This window comes from Melospiza melodia, chromosome 5 (genome assembly GCF_035770615.1).
Source record: "Melospiza melodia melodia isolate bMelMel2 chromosome 5, bMelMel2.pri, whole genome shotgun sequence".
Classification (NCBI taxonomy): domain Eukaryota; kingdom Metazoa; phylum Chordata; class Aves; order Passeriformes; family Passerellidae; genus Melospiza; species Melospiza melodia.
Window position 1 is genome coordinate 43,976,027 of NC_086198.1, and position 17,437 is coordinate 43,993,463.

Here is a 17,437-nt window from a genome sequence, read left to right on the forward strand (position 1 = left end):
AAGTGTTTGGCAGGAAGAAAAGTAAAGTTGTCCTAAACAGCTTCCAATCGAATGTTCATGTGATTGGAAAAGTCAGGAGAGTGCAAAAGGACTGTTTTCTATCAGTTGGCAAGGTGCGCACACAATCCCAGTGTTGTACAGCTTGCTTCTTCACCTTCCCGAAGTTGCCGCTCTCTCCGGCTCCCGGAGCCGAAGAAGCGGCTTCTTGGCGCAAAGACGATTGTGCCGCTCACAGTGCTCTCCTTAGCGCGGCTTCTGCCGAAAGACGCCCGGCAGCGGCTCTTAGCTGCGGACAGCATCCTACCTTCGTCTTTAGCGTCTCTTCTCATCTACATCTCAGCAAAATGCTTTCCCACTATGTCTGGCTAGGAAAAATTGTGCCAGCACAGAAAATATCTCCCATCGTGTTCTAGACGTTGCACGGATGTCTGCCAAGTGTTTGGCAGGAAGAAAAGAAAAGTTGTCCAAAACAGCTTCCAATCGAATGTTCATGTGATTGGAAAAGTCAGGAGAGTGCAAAAGTACTGTTTTGTATCAGTTGGCAAGGTACGCACACAATCCCAGTGTTGTACAGCTTGCTTCTTCACCTTCCCGAAGTTGCCGCTCTCTCCGGCTCCCGGAGCCGAATAAGCGGCTCCTTGGCGCAAAGACGATTGTGCCGCTCACAGTGCTCTCCTTAGCGCGCCTTCTGCCGAAAGACGCCCGGGAGCGGCTCTTAGCTGCGGACAGCATCCTACCTTCGTCTTTAGCGTCTCTTCTCATCTACATCTCAGCAAAATGCTTTCCCACTATGTCTGGCTAGGAAAAACTGTGCCAGCACAGAAAACATCTCCCATCGTGTTCTAGACGTTGCACGGATGTCTGCCAAGTGTTTGGCAGGAAGAAAAGAAAAGTTGTCCAAAACAGCTTCCAATCGAATGTTCATGTGATTGGAAAAGTCAGGAGAGTGCAAAAGTACTGTTTTGTATCAGTTGGCAAGGTACGCACACAATCCCAGTGTTGTACAGCTTGCTTCTTCACCTTCCCGAAGTTGCCGCTCTCTCCGGCTCCCGGAGCCGAAGAAGCGGCTCCTTGGCGCAAAGACGATTGTGCCGCTCACAGTGCTCTCCTTAGCGCGGCTTCTGCCGAAGGAGGCCCGGGGGCGGCTCTTAGCTGCGGACAGCATCCTACCTTCGTCTTTAGCGTCTCTTCTCATCTACATCTCAGCAAAAAGCTTTCCCACTATGTCTGGCTAGGAAAAACTGTGCCAGCACAGAAAACATCTCCCATCGTGTTCTAGACGTTGCACGGATGTTTGCCAAGTGTTTGGCAGGAAGAAAAGAAAAGTTGTCCAAAACAGCTTCCAATCGAATGTTCATGTGATTGGAAAAGTCAGGAGAGTGCAAAAGGACTGTTTTCTATCAGTTGGCAAGGTGCGCACACAATCCCAGTGTTGTACAGCTTGCTTCTTCACCTTCCCGAAGTTGCCGCTCTCTCCGGCTCCCGGAGCCGAAGAAGCGGCTTCTTGGCGCAAAGACGATTGTGCCGCTCACAGTGCTCTCCTTAGCGCGGCTTCTGCCGAAAGACGCCCGGCAGCGGCTCTTAGCTGCGGACAGCATCCTACCTTCGTCTTTAGCGTCTCTTCTCATCTACATCTCAGCAAAATGCTTTCCCACTATGTCTGGCTAGGAAAAATTGTGCCAGCACAGAAAATATCTCCCATCGTGTTCTAGACGTTGCACGGATGTCTGCCAAGTGTTTGGCAGGAAGAAAAGAAAAGTTGTCCAAAACAGCTTCCAATCGAATGTTCATGTGATTGGAAAAGTCAGGAGAGTGCAAAAGTACTGTTTTGTATCAGTTGGCAAGGTACGCACACAATCCCAGTGTTGTACAGCTTGCTTCTTCACCTTCCCGAAGTTGCCGCTCTCTCCGGCTCCCGGAGCCGAATAAGCGGCTCCTTGGCGCAAAGACGATTGTGCCGCTCACAGTGCTCTCCTTAGCGCGCCTTCTGCCGAAAGACGCCCGGGAGCGGCTCTTAGCTGCGGACAGCATCCTACCTTCGTCTTTAGCGTCTCTTCTCATCTACATCTCAGCAAAATGCTTTCCCACTATGTCTGGCTAGGAAAAACTGTGCCAGCACAGAAAACATCTCCCATCGTGTTCTAGACGTTGCACGGATGTCTGCCAAGTGTTTGGCAGGAAGAAAAGAAAAGTTGTCCAAAACAGCTTCCAATCGAATGTTCATGTGATTGGAAAAGTCAGGAGAGTGCAAAAGTACTGTTTTGTATCAGTTGGCAAGGTACGCACACAATCCCAGTGTTGTACAGCTTGCTTCTTCACCTTCCCGAAGTTGCCGCTCTCTCCGGCTCCCGGAGCCGAAGAAGCGGCTCCTTGGCGCAAAGACGATTGTGCCGCTCACAGTGCTCTCCTTAGCGCGGCTTCTGCCGAAGGAGGCCCGGGGGCGGCTCTTAGCTGCGGACAGCATCCTACCTTCGTCTTTAGCGTCTCTTCTCATCTACATCTCAGCAAAAAGCTTTCCCACTATGTCTGGCTAGGAAAAACTGTGCCAGCACAGAAAACATCTCCCATCGTGTTCTAGACGTTGCACGGATGTTTGCCAAGTGTTTGGCAGGAAGAAAAGTGAAGTTGTCCAAAACAGCTTCCAATCGAATGTTCATGTGATTGGAAAAGTCAGGAGAGTGCAAAAGTACTGTTTTCTATCAGTTGGCAAAGTGCGCACACAATCCCAGTGTTGTACAGCTTTCTTCTTCACCTGCCCGAAGTTGCCGCTCTCTCCGGCTCCCGGAGCCGAAGAAGCGGCTTCTTGGCGCAAAGACGATTGTGCCGCTCACAGTGCTCTCCTTAGCGCGCCTTCTGCCGAAAGACGCCCGGGAGCGGCTCTTAGCTGCGGACAGCATCCTACCTTCGTCTTTAGCGTCTCTTCTCATCTACATCTCAGCAAAAAGCTTTCCCACTATGTATGGCTAGGAAAAACTGTGCCAGCACAGAAAACATCTCCCATCGTGTTCTAGATGTTGCACGGATGTCTGCCAAGTGTTTGGCAGGAAGAAAAGTAAAGTTGTACAAAACAGATTGCAATCGAATGTTCATGTGATTGGAAAAGTCAGGAGAGTGCAAAAGTACTGTTTTCTATCAGTTGGCAAGGTACGCACACAATCCCAGTGTTGTACAGCTTGCTTCTTCACCTTCCCAAAGTTGCCGCTCTCTCCGGCTCCCGGAGCCGAAGAAGCGGCTTCTTGGCGCAAAGACGATTGTGCCACTCACAGAGCTCTCCTTAGCGCGGCTTCTGCCGAAGGACCCCTGGGGGCGGCTCTTAGCTGCGGACAGCATCCTACCTTCGTCTTTAGCGTCTCTTCTCATCTACATCTCAGCAAAAAGCTTTCCCACTATGTCTGGCTCGGAAAAACTGTGCCAGCACAGAAAACATCTCCCATCGTGTTCTAGACATTGCACGGATGTCTGCCAAGTGTTTGGCAGGAAGAAAAGAAAAGTTGTCCAAAACAGCTTCCAATCGAATGTTCATGTGATTGGAAAAGTCAGGAGAGTGCAAAAGTACTGTTTTCTATCAGTTGGCAAGGTGCGCACACAATCCCAGTGTTGTACAGCTTGCTTCTTCACCTTCCCGAAGTTGCCGCTCTCTCCGGCTCCCGGAGCCGAAGAAGCGGCTTCTTGGCGCAAAGACGATTGTGCCGCTCACAGTGCTCTCCTTAGCGCGGCTTCTGCCGAAAGACGCCCGGCAGCGGCTCTTAGCTGCGGACAGCATCCTACCTTCGTCTTTAGCGTCTCTTCTCATCTACATCTCAGCAAAATGCTTTCCCACTATGTCTGGCTAGGAAAAAACTGTGCCAGCACAGAAAACATCTCCCATCGTGTTCTAGACGTTGCAGAGATGTCTGCCAAGTGTTTGGCAGGAAGAAAAGTAAAGTTGTCCTAAACAGCTTCCAATCGAATGTTCATGTGATTGGAAAAGTCAGGAGAGTGCAAAAGGACTGTTTTCTATCAGTTGGCAAGGTGCGCACACAATCCCAGTGTTGTACAGCTTGCTTCTTCACCTTCCCGAAGTTGCCGCTCTCTCCGGCTCCCGGAGCCGAAGAAGCGGCTTCTTGGCGCAAAGACGATTGTGCCGCTCACAGTGCTCTCCTTAGCACGCCTTCTGCCGAAAGACGCCCGGGAGCGGCTCTTAGCTGCGGACAGCATCCTACCTTCGTCTTTAGCGTCTCTTCTCATCTACATCTCAGCAAAATGCTTTTCCACTATGTCTGGCTAGGAAAAACTGTGCCAGCACAGAAAACATCTCCCATCGTGTTCTAGACGTTGCACGGATGTCTGCCAAGTGTTTGGCAGGAAGAAAAGTAAAGTTGTCCAAAACAGCTTCCAATCGAATGTTCATGTGATTGGAAAAGTCAGGAGAGTGCAAAAGTACTGTTTTCTATCAGTTGGCAAGGTGCGCACACAATCCCAGTGTTGTACAGCTTGCTTCTTCACCTTCCCGAAGTTGCCGCTCTCTCCGGCTCCCGGAGCCGAAGAAGCGGCTTCTTGGCGCAAAGACGATTGTGCCGCTCACAGTGCTCTCCTTAGCGCGGCTTCTGCCGAAAGACGCCCGGCAGCGGCTCTTAGCTGCGGACAGCATCCTACCTTCGTCTTTAGCGTCTCTTCTCATCTACATCTCAGCAAAATGCTTTCCCACTATGTCTGGCTAGGAAAAATTGTGCCAGCACAGAAAATATCTCCCATCGTGTTCTAGACGTTGCACGGATGTCTGCCAAGTGTTTTGCAGGAAGAATAGAAAAGTTCTCCAAAACAGCTTCCAATCGAATGTTCATGTGATTGGAAAAGTCAGGAGAGTGCAAAAGTACTGTTTTGTATCAGTTGGCAAGGTACGCACACAATCCCAGTGTTGTACAGCTTGCTTCTTCACCTTCCCGAAGTTGCCGCTCTCTCCGGCTCCCGGAGCCGAAGAAGCGGCTCCTTGGCGCAAAGACGATTGTGCCGCTCACAGTGCTCTCCTTAGCGCGCCTTCTGCCGAAAGACGCCCGGGAGCGGCTCTTAGCTGCGGACAGCATCCTACCTTCGTCTTTAGCGTCTCTTCTCATCTACATCTCAGCAAAAAGCTTTCCCACTATGTCTGGCTAGGAAAAACTGTGCCAGCACAGAAAACATCTCCCATCGTGTTCTAGACGTTGCACGGATGTCTGCCAAGTGTTTGGCAGGAAGAAAAGAAAAGTTGTCCAAAACAGCTTCCAATCGAATGTTCATGTGATTGGAAAAGTCAGGAGAGTGCAAAAGTACTGTTTTCTATCAGTTGGCAAGGTACGCACACAATCCCAGTGTTGTACAGCTTGCTTCTTCACCTTCCCGAAGTTGCCGCTCTCTCCGGCTCCCGGAGCCGAAGAAGCGGCTCCTTGGCGCAAAGACGATTGTGCCGCTCACAGTGCTCTCCTTAGCGCGGCTTCTGCCGAAAGACGCCCGGGAGCGGCTCTTAGCTGCGGACAGCATCCTACCTTCGTCTTTAGCGTCTCTTCTCATCTACATCTCAGCAAAATGCTTTCCCACTATGTCTGGCTAGGAAAAACTGTGCCAGCACAGAAAACATCTCCCATCGTGTTCTAGACGTTGCACGGATGTCTGCCAAGTGTTTGGCAGGAAGAAAAGTAAAGTTGTCCAAAACAGCTTCCAATCGAATGTTCATGTGATTGGAAAAGTCAGGAGAGTGCAAAAGTACTGTTTTCTATCAGTTGGCAAGGTGCGCACACAATCCCAGTGTTGTACAGCTTGCTTCTTCACCTTCCCGAAGTTGCCGCTCTCTCCGGCTCCCGGAGCCGAAGAAGCGGCTTCTTGGCGCAAAGACGATTGTGCCGCTCACAGTGCTCTCCTTAGCGCGCCTTCTGCCGAAAGACGCCCGGGAGCGGCTCTTAGCTGCGGACAGCATCCTACCTTCGTCTTTAGCGTCTCTTCTCATCTACATCTCAGCAAAAAGCTTTCCCACTATGTCTGGCTAGGAAAAACTGTGCCAGCACAGAAAACATCTCCCATCGTGCTCTAGACGTTGCACGGATGTCTGCCAAGTTTTTGGCAGGAAGAAAAGTAAAGTTGTCCAAAACAGCTTCCAATCGAATGTTCATGTGATTGGAAAAGTCAGGAGAGTGCAAAAGTACTGTTTTCTATCAGTTGGCAAGGTGCGCACACAATCCCAGTGTTGTACAGCTTTCTTCTTCACCTGCCCGAAGTTGCCGCTCTCTCCGGCTCCCGGAGCCGAAGAAGCGGCTTCTTGGCGCAAAGACGATTGTGCCGCTCACAGTGCTCTCCTTAGCGCGCCTTCTGCCGAAAGACGCCCGGGAGCGGCTCTTAGCTGCGGACAGCATCCTACCTTCGTCTTTAGCGTCTCTTCTCATCTACATCTCAGCAAAAAGCTTTCCCACTATGTATGGCTAGGAAAAACTGTGCCAGCACAGAAAACATCTCCCATCGTGTTCTAGACGTTGCACGGATGTCTGCCAAGTGTTTGGCAGGAAGAAAAGAAAAGTTGTACAAAACAGATTGCAATCGAATGTTCATGTGATTGGAAAAGTCAGGAGAGTGCAAAAGTACTGTTTTCTATCAGTTGGCAAGGTACGCACACAATCCCAGTGTTGTACAGCTTGCTTCTTCACCTTCCCAAAGTTGCCGCTCTCTCCGGCTCCCGGAGCCGAAGAAGCGGCTTCTTGGCGCAAAGACGATTGTGCCACTCACAGAGCTCTCCTTAGCGCGGCTTCTGCCGAAGGACCCCTGGGGGCGGCTCTTAGCTGCGGACAGCATCCTACCTTCGTCTTTAGCGTCTCTTCTCATCTACATCTCAGCAAAAAGCTTTCCCACTATGTCTGGCTCGGAAAAACTGTGCCAGCACAGAAAACATCTCCCATCGTGTTCTAGACATTGCACGGATGTCTGCCAAGTGTTTGGCAGGAAGAAAAGAAAAGTTGTCCAAAACAGCTTCCAATCGAATGTTCATGTGATTGGAAAAGTCAGGAGAGTGCAAAAGTACTGTTTTCTATCAGTTGGCAAGGTGCGCACACAATCCCAGTGTTGTACAGCTTGCTTCTTCACCTTCCCGAAGTTGCCGCTCTCTCCGGCTCCCGGAGCCGAAGAAGCGGCTTCTTGGCGCAAAGACGATTGTGCCGCTCACAGTGCTCTCCTTAGCGCGGCTTCTGCCGAAAGACGCCCGGCAGCGGCTCTTAGCTGCGGACAGCATCCTACCTTCGTCTTTAGCGTCTCTTCTCATCTACATCTCAGCAAAATGCTTTCCCACTATGTCTGGCTAGGAAAAAACTGTGCCAGCACAGAAAACATCTCCCATCGTGTTCTAGACGTTGCAGAGATGTCTGCCAAGTGTTTGGCAGGAAGAAAAGTAAAGTTGTCCTAAACAGCTTCCAATCGAATGTTCATGTGATTGGAAAAGTCAGGAGAGTGCAAAAGGACTGTTTTCTATCAGTTGGCAAGGTGCGCACACAATCCCAGTGTTGTACAGCTTGCTTATTCACCTTCCCGAAGTTGCCGCTCTCTCCGGCTCCCGGAGCCGAAGAAGCGGCTTCTTGGCGCAAAGACGATTGTGCCGCTCACAGTGCTCTCCTTAGCACGCCTTCTGCCGAAAGACGCCCGGGAGCGGCTCTTAGCTGCGGACAGCATCCTACCTTCGTCTTTAGCGTCTCTTCTCATCTACATCTCAGCAAAATGCTTTTCCACTATGTCTGGCTAGGAAAAACTGTGCCAGCACAGAAAACATCTCCCATCGTGTTCTAGACGTTGCACGGATGTCTGCCAAGTGTTTGGCAGGAAGAAAAGTAAAGTTGTCCAAAACAGCTTCCAATCGAATGTTCATGTGATTGGAAAAGTCAGGAGAGTGCAAAAGTACTGTTTTCTATCAGTTGGCAAGGTGCGCACACAATCCCAGTGTTGTACAGCTTGCTTCTTCACCTTCCCGAAGTTGCCGCTCTCTCCGGCTCCCGGAGCCGAAGAAGCGGCTTCTTGGCGCAAAGACGATTGTGCCGCTCACAGTGCTCTCCTTAGCGCGGCTTCTGCCGAAAGACGCCCGGCAGCGGCTCTTAGCTGCGGACAGCATCCTACCTTCGTCTTTAGCGTCTCTTCTCATCTACATCTCAGCAAAATGCTTTCCCACTATGTCTGGCTAGGAAAAATTGTGCCAGCACAGAAAATATCTCCCATCGTGTTCTAGACGTTGCACGGATGTCTGCCAAGTGTTTTGCAGGAAGAATAGAAAAGTTCTCCAAAACAGCTTCCAATCGAATGTTCATGTGATTGGAAAAGTCAGGAGAGTGCAAAAGTACTGTTTTGTATCAGTTGGCAAGGTACGCACACAATCCCAGTGTTGTACAGCTTGCTTCTTCACCTTCCCGAAGTTGCCGCTCTCTCCGGCTCCCGGAGCCGAAGAAGCGGCTCCTTGGCGCAAAGACGATTGTGCCGCTCACAGTGCTCTCCTTAGCGCGCCTTCTGCCGAAAGACGCCCGGGAGCGGCTCTTAGCTGCGGACAGCATCCTACCTTCGTCTTTAGCGTCTCTTCTCATCTACATCTCAGCAAAAAGCTTTCCCACTATGTCTGGCTAGGAAAAACTGTGCCAGCACAGAAAACATCTCCCATCGTGTTCTAGACGTTGCACGGATGTCTGCCAAGTGTTTGGCAGGAAGAAAAGAAAAGTTGTCCAAAACAGCTTCCAATCGAATGTTCATGTGATTGGAAAAGTCAGGAGAGTGCAAAAGTACTGTTTTCTATCAGTTGGCAAGGTACGCACACAATCCCAGTGTTGTACAGCTTGCTTCTTCACCTTCCCGAAGTTGCCGCTCTCTCCGGCTCCCGGAGCCGAAGAAGCGGCTCCTTGGCGCAAAGACGATTGTGCCGCTCACAGTGCTCTCCTTAGCGCGGCTTCTGCCGAAAGACGCCCGGGAGCGGCTCTTAGCTGCGGACAGCATCCTACCTTCGTCTTTAGCGTCTCTTCTCATCTACATCTCAGCAAAATGCTTTCCCACTATGTCTGGCTAGGAAAAACTGTGCCAGCACAGAAAACATCTCCCATCGTGTTCTAGACGTTGCACGGATGTCTGCCAAGTGTTTGGCAGGAAGAAAAGTAAAGTTGTCCAAAACAGCTTCCAATCGAATGTTCATGTGATTGGAAAAGTCAGGAGAGTGCAAAAGTACTGTTTTCTATCAGTTGGCAAGGTGCGCACACAATCCCAGTGTTGTACAGCTTGCTTCTTCACCTTCCCGAAGTTGCCGCTCTCTCCGGCTCCCGGAGCCGAAGAAGCGGCTTCTTGGCGCAAAGACGATTGTGCCGCTCACAGTGCTCTCCTTAGCGCGCCTTCTGCCGAAAGACGCCCGGGAGCGGCTCTTAGCTGCGGACAGCATCCTACCTTCGTCTTTAGCGTCTCTTCTCATCTACATCTCAGCAAAAAGCTTTCCCACTATGTCTGGCTAGGAAAAACTGTGCCAGCACAGAAAACATCTCCCATCGTGCTCTAGACGTTGCACGGATGTCTGCCAAGTTTTTGGCAGGAAGAAAAGTAAAGTTGTCCAAAACAGCTTCCAATCGAATGTTCATGTGATTGGAAAAGTCAGGAGAGTGCAAAAGTACTGTTTTCTATCAGTTGGCAAGGTGCGCACACAATCCCAGTGTTGTACAGCTTGCTTCTTCACCTTCCCAAAGTTGCCGCTCTCTCCGGCTCCCGGAGCCGAAGAAGCGGCTCCTAGGCGCAAAGACGATTGTGCCGCTCACAGTGCTCTCCTTAGCGCGCCTTCTGCCGAAAGACGCCCGGGAGCGGCTCTTAGCTGCGGACAGCATCCTACCTTCGTCTTTAGTGTCTCTTCTCATCTACATCTCAGCAAAATGCTTTCCCACTATGTCTGGCTCGGAAAAACTGTGCCAGCACAGAAAACATCTCCCATCGTGTTCTAGACGTTGCACGGATATCTGCCAAGTGTTTGGCAGGAAGAAAAGAAAAGTTGTCCAAAACAGCTTCCAATCGAATGTTCATGTGATTGGAAAAGTCAGGAGAGTGCAAAAGGACTGTTTTCTATCAGTTGGCAAGGTGCGCACACAATCCCAGTGTTGTACAGCTTGCTTCTTCACCTTCCCGAAGTTGCCGCTCTCTCCGGCTCCCGGAGCCGAAGAAGCGGCTTCTTGGCGCAAAGACGATTGTGCCGCTCACAGTGCTCTCCTTAGCGCGCCTTCTGCCGAAAGACGCCCGGGAGCGGCTCTTAGCTGCGGACAGAATCCTACCTTCGTCTTTAGCGTCTCTTCTCATCTACATCTCAGCAAAATGCTTTCCCACTATGTCTGGCTAGGAAAAACTGTGCCAGCACAGAAAACATCTCCCATCGTGTTCTAGACGTTGCAGAGATGTCTGCCAAGTGTTTGGCAGGAAGAAAAGTAAAGTTGTCCTAAACAGCTTCCAATCGAATGTTCATGTGATTGGAAAAGTCAGGAGAGTGCAAAAGGACTGTTTTCTATCAGTTGGCAAGGTGCGCACACAATCCCAGTGTTGTACAGCTTGCTTCTTCACCTTCCCGAAGTTGCCGCTCTCTCCGGCTCCCGGAGCCGAAGAAGCGGCTTCTTGGCGCAAAGACGATTGTGCCGCTCACAGTGCTCTCCTTAGCGCGGCTTCTGCCGAAAGACGCCCGGCAGCGGCTCTTAGCTGCGGACAGCATCCTACCTTCGTCTTTAGCGTCTCTTCTCATCTACATCTCAGCAAAATGCTTTCCCACTATGTCTGGCTAGGAAAAATTGTGCCAGCACAGAAAATATCTCCCATCGTGTTCTAGACGTTGCACGGATGTCTGCCAAGTGTTTGGCAGGAAGAAAAGAAAAGTTGTCCAAAACAGCTTCCAATCGAATGTTCATGTGATTGGAAAAGTCAGGAGAGTGCAAAAGTACTGTTTTGTATCAGTTGGCAAGGTACGCACACAATCCCAGTGTTGTACAGCTTGCTTCTTCACCTTCCCGAAGTTGCCGCTCTCTCCGGCTCCCGGAGCCGAATAAGCGGCTCCTTGGCGCAAAGACGATTGTGCCGCTCACAGTGCTCTCCTTAGCGCGCCTTCTGCCGAAAGACGCCCGGGAGCGGCTCTTAGCTGCGGACAGCATCCTACCTTCGTCTTTAGCGTCTCTTCTCATCTACATCTCAGCAAAATGCTTTCCCACTATGTCTGGCTAGGAAAAACTGTGCCAGCACAGAAAACATCTCCCATCGTGTTCTAGACGTTGCACGGATGTCTGCCAAGTGTTTGGCAGGAAGAAAAGAAAAGTTGTCCAAAACAGCTTCCAATCGAATGTTCATGTGATTGGAAAAGTCAGGAGAGTGCAAAAGTACTGTTTTGTATCAGTTGGCAAGGTACGCACACAATCCCAGTGTTGTACAGCTTGCTTCTTCACCTTCCCGAAGTTGCCGCTCTCTCCGGCTCCCGGAGCCGAAGAAGCGGCTCCTTGGCGCAAAGACGATTGTGCCGCTCACAGTGCTCTCCTTAGCGCGGCTTCTGCCGAAGGAGGCCCGGGGGCGGCTCTTAGCTGCGGACAGCATCCTACCTTCGTCTTTAGCGTCTCTTCTCATCTACATCTCAGCAAAAAGCTTTCCCACTATGTCTGGCTAGGAAAAACTGTGCCAGCACAGAAAACATCTCCCATCGTGTTCTAGACGTTGCACGGATGTTTGCCAAGTGTTTGGCAGGAAGAAAAGAAAAGTTGTCCAAAACAGCTTCCAATCGAATGTTCATGTGATTGGAAAAGTCAGGAGAGTGCAAAAGTACTGTTTTCTATCAGTTGGCAAAGTGCGCACACAATCCCAGTGTTGTACAGCTTTCTTCTTCACCTGCCCGAAGTTGCCGCTCTCTCCGGCTCCCGGAGCCGAAGAAGCGGCTTCTTGGCGCAAAGACGATTGTGCCGCTCACAGTGCTCTCCTTAGCGCGCCTTCTGCCGAAAGACGCCCGGGAGCGGCTCTTAGCTGCGGACAGCATCCTACCTTCGTCTTTAGCGTCTCTTCTCATCTACATCTCAGCAAAAAGCTTTCCCACTATGTATGGCTAGGAAAAACTGTGCCAGCACAGAAAACATCTCCCATCGTGTTCTAGACGTTGCACGGATGTCTGCCAAGTGTTTGGCAGGAAGAAAAGTAAAGTTGTACAAAACAGATTGCAATCGAATGTTCATGTGATTGGAAAAGTCAGGAGAGTGCAAAAGTACTGTTTTCTATCAGTTGGCAAGGTACGCACACAATCCCAGTGTTGTACAGCTTGCTTCTTCACCTTCCCAAAGTTGCCGCTCTCTCCGGCTCCCGGAGCCGAAGAAGCGGCTTCTTGGCGCAAAGACGATTGTGCCACTCACAGAGCTCTCCTTAGCGCGGCTTCTGCCGAAGGACCCCTGGGGGCGGCTCTTAGCTGCGGACAGCATCCTACCTTCGTCTTTAGCGTCTCTTCTCATCTACATCTCAGCAAAAAGCTTTCCCACTATGTCTGGCTCGGAAAAACTGTGCCAGCACAGAAAACATCTCCCATCGTGTTCTAGACATTGCACGGATGTCTGCCAAGTGTTTGGCAGGAAGAAAAGAAAAGTTGTCCAAAACAGCTTCCAATCGAATGTTCATGTGATTGGAAAAGTCAGGAGAGTGCAAAAGTACTGTTTTCTATCAGTTGGCAAGGTGCGCACACAATCCCAGTGTTGTACAGCTTGCTTCTTCACCTTCCCGAAGTTGCCGCTCTCTCCGGCTCCCGGAGCCGAAGAAGCGGCTTCTTGGCGCAAAGACGATTGTGCCGCTCACAGTGCTCTCCTTAGCGCGGCTTCTGCCGAAAGACGCCCGGGAGCGGCTCTTAGCTGCGGACAGCATCCTACCTTCGTCTTTAGCGTCTCTTCTCATCTACATCTCAGCAAAATGCTTTCCCACTATGTCTGGCTAGGAAAAAACTGTGCCAGCACAGAAAACATCTCCCATCGTGTTCTAGACGTTGCAGAGATGTCTGCCAAGTGTTTGGCAGGAAGAAAAGTAAAGTTGTCCTAAACAGCTTCCAATCGAATGTTCATGTGATTGGAAAAGTCAGGAGAGTGCAAAAGGACTGTTTTCTATCAGTTGGCAAGGTGCGCACACAATCCCAGTGTTGTACAGCTTGCTTCTTCACCTTCCCGAAGTTGCCGCTCTCTCCGGCTCCCGGAGCCGAAGAAGCGGCTTCTTGGTGCAAAGACGATTGTGCCGCTCACAGTGCTCTCCTTAGCACGCCTTCTGCCGAAAGACGCCCGGGAGCGGCTCTTAGCTGCGGACAGCATCCTACCTTCGTCTTTAGCGTCTCTTCTCATCTACATCTCAGCAAAATGCTTTCCCACTATGTCTGGCTAGGAAAAACTGTGCCAGCACAGAAAACATCTCCCATCGTGTTCTAGACGTTGCACGGATGTCTGCCAAGTGTTTGGCAGGAAGAAAAGAAAAGTTGTCCAAAACAGCTTCCAATCGAATGTTCATGTGATTGGAAAAGTCAGGAGAGTGCAAAAGTACTGTTTTCTACCAGTTGGCAAGGTGCGCACACAATCCCAGTGTTGTACAGCTTGCTTCTTCACCTTCCCGAAGTTGCCGCTCTCTCCGGCTCCCGGAGCCGAAGAAGCGGCTTCTTGGCGCAAAGACCATTGTGCCGCTCACAGTGCTCTCCTTAGCGCGGCTTCTGCCGAAAGACGCCCGGCAGCGGCTCTTAGCTGCGGACAGCATCCTACCTTCGTCTTTAGCGTCTCTTCTCATCTACATCTCAGCAAAATGCTTTCCCACTATGTCTGGCTAGGAAAAACTGTGCCAGCACAGAAAACATCTCCCATCGTGTTCTAGACCTTGCAAGGATGTCTGCCAAGTGTTTGGCAGGAAGAAAAGAAAAGTTGTCCAAAACAGCTTCCAATCGAATGTTCATGTGATTGGAAAAGTCAGGAGAGTGCAAAAGTACTGTTTTCTATCAGTTGGCAAGGTGCGCACACAATCCCAGTGTTGTACAGCTTGCTTCTTCACCTTCCCGAAGTTGCCGCTCTCTCCGGCTCCCGGAGCCGAAGAAGCGGCTCCTTGGCGCAAAGACGATTGTGCCGCTCACAGTGCTCTCCTTAGCGCGCCTTCTGCCGAAAGACGCCCGGGAGCGGCTCTTAGCTGCGGACAGCATCCTACCTTCGTCTTTAGCTTCTCTTCTCATCTACATCTCAGCAAAATGCTTTCCCACTATGTCTGGCTAGGAAAAACTGTGCCAGCACAGAAAACATCTCCCATCGTGTTCTAGACGTTGCACGGATGTCTGCCAAGTGTTTGGCAGGAAGAAAAGTAAAGTTGTCCAAAACAGCTTCCAATCGAATGTTCATGTGATTGGAAAAGTCAGGAGAGTGCAAAAGTACTGTTTTCTATCAGTTGGCAAGGTGCGCACACAATCCCAGTGTTGTACAGCTTGCTTCTTCACCTTCCCGAAGTTGCCGCTCTCTCCGGCTCCCGGAGCCGAAGAAGCGGCTTCTTGGCGCAAAGACGATTGTGCCGCTCACAGTGCTCTCCTTAGCGCGGCTTCTGCCGAAAGACGCCCGGGAGCGGCTCTTAGCTGCGGACAGAATCCTACCTTCGTCTTTAGCGTCTCTTCTCATCTACATCTCAGCAAAATGCTTTCCCACTATGTCTGGCTAGGAAAAACTGTGCCAGCACAGAAAACATCTCCCATCGTGTTCTAGACGTAGCACGGATGTCTGCCAAGTGTTTGGCAGGAAGAAAAGAAAAGTTGTCCAAAACAGCTTCCAATCGAATGTTCATGTGATTGGAAAAGTCAGGAGAGTGCAAAAGTACTGTTTTGTATCAGTTGGCAAGGTGCGCACACAATCCCAGTGTTGTACAGCTTGCTTCTTCACCTTCCCGAAGTTGCCGCTCTCTCCGGCTCCCGGAGCCGAAGAAGCGGCTTCTTGGCGCAAAGACGATTGTGCCGCTCACAGTGCTCTCCTTAGCGCGGCTTGTGCCGAAGGAGGCCCGGGGGCGGCTCTTAGCTGCGGACAGCATCCTACCTTCGTCTTTAGCGTCTCTTCTCATCTACATCTCAGCAAAAAGCTTTCCCACTATGTCTGGCTAGGAAAAACTGTGCCAGCACAGAAAACATCTCCCATCGTGTTCTAGACGTTGCACGGATGTCTGCCAAGTGTTTGGCAGGAAGAAAAGAAAAGTTGTCCAAAACAGCTTCCAATCGAATGTTCATGTGATTGGAAAAGTCAGGAGAGTGCAAAAGTACTGTTTTCTATCAGTTGGCAAGGTGCGCACACAATCCCAGTGTTGTACAGCTTGCTTCTTCACCTTCCCGAAGTTGCCGCTCTCTCCGGCTCCCGGAGCCGAAGAAGCGGCTTCTTGGCGCAAAGACGATTGTGCCGCTCACAGTGCTCTCCTTAGCGCGGCTTCTGCCGAAAGACGCCCGGGAGCGGCTCTTAGCTGCGGACAGAATCCTACCTTCGTCTTTAGCGTCTCTTCTCATCTACATCTCAGCAAAATGCTTTCCCACTATGTCTGGCTAGGAAAAACTGTGCCAGCACAGAAAACATCTCCCATCGTGTTCTAGACGTAGCACGGATGTCTGCCAAGTGTTTGGCAGGAAGAAAAGAAAAGTTGTCCAAAACAGCTTCCAATCGAATGTTCATGTGATTGGAAAAGTCAGGAGAGTGCAAAAGTACTGTTTTGTATCAGTTGGCAAGGTGCGCACACAATCCCAGTGTTGTACAGCTTGCTTCTTCACCTTCCCGAAGTTGCCGCTCTCTCCGGCTCCCGGAGCCGAAGAAGCGGCTTCTTGGCGCAAAGACGATTGTGCCGCTCACAGTGCTCTCCTTAGCGCGGCTTCTGCCGAAGGAGGCCCGGGGGCGGCTCTTAGCTGCGGACAGCATCCTACCTTCGTCTTTAGCGTCTCTTCTCATCTACATCTCAGCAAAAAGCTTTCCCACTATGTCTGGCTAGGAAAAACTGTGCCAGCACAGAAAACATCTCCCATCGTGTTCTAGACGTTGCACGGATGTCTGCCAAGTGTTTGGCAGGAAGAAAAGAAAAGTTGTCCAAAACAGCTTCCAATCGAATGTTCATGTGATTGGAAAAGTCAGGAGAGTGCAAAAGTACTGTTTTCTATCAGTTGGCAAAGTGCGCACACAATCCCAGTGTTGTACAGCTTTCTTCTTCACCTGCCCGAAGTTGCCGCTCTCTCCGGCTCCCGGAGCCGAAGAAGCGGCTTCTTGGCGCAAAGACGATTGTGCCGCTCACAGTGCTCTCCTTAGCGCGCCTTCTGCCGAAAGACGCCCGGGAGTGGCTCTTAGCTGCGGACAGCATCCTACCTTCGTCTTTAGCGTCTCTTCTCATCTACATCTCAGCAAAAAGCTTTCCCACTATGTATGGCTAGGAAAAACTGTGCCAGCACAGAAAACATCTCCCATCGTGTTCTAGACGTTGCACGGATGTCTGCCAAGTGTTTGGCAGGAAGAAAAGTAAAGTTGTCCAAAACAGATTGCAATCGAATGTTCATGTGATTGGAAAAGTCAGGAGAGTGCAAAAGTACTGTTTTCTATCAGTTGGCAAGGTACGCACACAATCCCAGTGTTGTACAGCTTGCTTCTTCACCTTCCCAAAGTTGCCGCTCTCTCCGGCTCCCGGAGCCGAAGAAGCGGCTTCTTGGCGCAAAGACGATTGTGCCACTCACAGAGCTCTCCTTAGCGCGGCTTCTGCCGATGGACCCCCGGGGGCGGCTCTTAGCTGCGGACAGCATCCTACCTTCGTCTTTAGCGTCTCTTCTCATCTACATCTCAGCAAAAAGCTTTCCCACTATGTCTGGCTCGGAAAAACTGTGCCAGCACAGAAAACATCTCCCATCGTGTTCTAGACATTGCACGGATGTCTGCCAAGTGTTTGGCAGGAAGAAAAGTAAAGTTGTCCAAAACAGCTTCCAATCGAATGTTTATGTGATTGGAAAAGTCAGGAGAGTGCAAAAGTACTGTTTTCTATCAGTTGGCAAGGTGCGCACACAATCCCAGTGTTGTACAGCTTGCTTCTTCACCTTCCCGAAGTTGCCGCTCTCTCCGGCTCCCGGAGCCGAAGAAGCGGCTTCTTGGCGCAAAGACGATTGTGCCGCTCACAGTGCTCTCCTTAGCGCGGCTTCTGCCGAAAGACGCCCGGGAGCGGCTCTTAGCTGCGGACAGCATCCTACCTTCGTCTTTAGCGTCTCTTCTCATCTACATCTCAGCAAAATGCTTTCCCACTATGTCTGGCTAGGAAAAAACTGTGCCAGCACAGAAAACATCTCCCATCGTGTTCTAGACGTTGCAGAGATGTCTGCCAAGTGTTTGGCAGGAAGAAAAGTAAAGTTGTCCTAAACAGCTTCCAATCGAATGTTCATGTGATTGGAAAAGTCAGGAGAGTGCAAAAGGACTGTTTTCTATCAGTTGGCAAT